This window comes from Nematolebias whitei, chromosome 3 (assembly GCF_014905685.2).
Source record: "Nematolebias whitei isolate Nwh7 chromosome 3, NemWhi1, whole genome shotgun sequence".
Taxonomy (NCBI): Eukaryota; Metazoa; Chordata; class Actinopteri; order Cyprinodontiformes; family Rivulidae; genus Nematolebias; species Nematolebias whitei.
Window position 1 is genome coordinate 15,215,224 of NC_056500.1, and position 1,132 is coordinate 15,216,355.

Genomic DNA, 1,132 nt, shown 5'->3' on the forward strand with positions numbered 1-1,132 from the left:
TTTTTTTTGATGTTGTCAGTACCGAGGAGTGAACCGGCGATCTTCCGATCACAGGCCCACCTTCTCTAACCTCTGCGCCACCACTCCCCAATGCTTTTTAAAATGCTTTTTAGTTGAGAAAATAGTGACAAAATAAAAACCTGTCATACAGAAGTAGCATAATATAATCAGATCAGAACAGAACAAACAAGAATACAGTGTTTCAGTTTTGAATTGTTTTCGATTGTGAAAAATGCACAGCTTTCTGGGCTCCAGTCCAAGCAGATGTCAGCTTCTGTCCATGTCAGAAATTCCTGATTTTTCCAAACGGAGGGCGCTCTGACCGTCGGTCGACAGCAAATAATCTACTGTCTGACCCAACACAATTACTCTTCAAGGAAAAAGAAATTCTACAAAAATCTCTGAAACTCATTTTATACACAGGGTGTGATTTGAGCACCCATAAAATTGTTTTTAAACGATCCTAAGCATCGCTCAAATAACTGACATCTCTCTGTATTTTAAGGAAAAGTATAAGCAAAGAAAGAAAATGCACTAAAATCACCAGTTTTTGTGTATTTAGTGTGTAGTGTACACGCCCACCTGTTTCTGTGCACCAGGTGTGCGTCCTTCACTGGACGAGCGTGATCGTCCCCTCTCATACGAAGGCTCTCGGCTTCGCTCCTCAGAGTTGCAGCGAGACACGTCAGGAGAGAGCAGGTGGCGGCGCTCCTTCGATCTCCCTCTTTCATGACTGCTTGTTTCTCGGGGGCCGATCCGAGGGCCTAAGCAACAGCACAAGTGTTGAGGTAAAATGGCATACGTGTAAAGACAGCCTTGAAGTCACATTTCAGATGCTGTTAAATATGTCTCTTCATGTATATTTGGTTATTTGATATTTACTTAAATCTCAATAAATTATCAAGGTCCTGCAGTTATTATAAATAAACGAAGAGCACAACAGTTCCAATTTTTTACAAGAGGCTCTAATCCCCACCATTTTTGTTTTTAAAATTATTTTAATGCATGTGAAAAGCAAAAATAAAGTCAATACAGTAGTTCCTTGTTTATCGCGGGGGATCTGTACCCAGAAGACCCTCGATAAGTGAAAAATTGCAAAGTAGGAATAGTAGTAAAAGTAGTAACTAGTAGT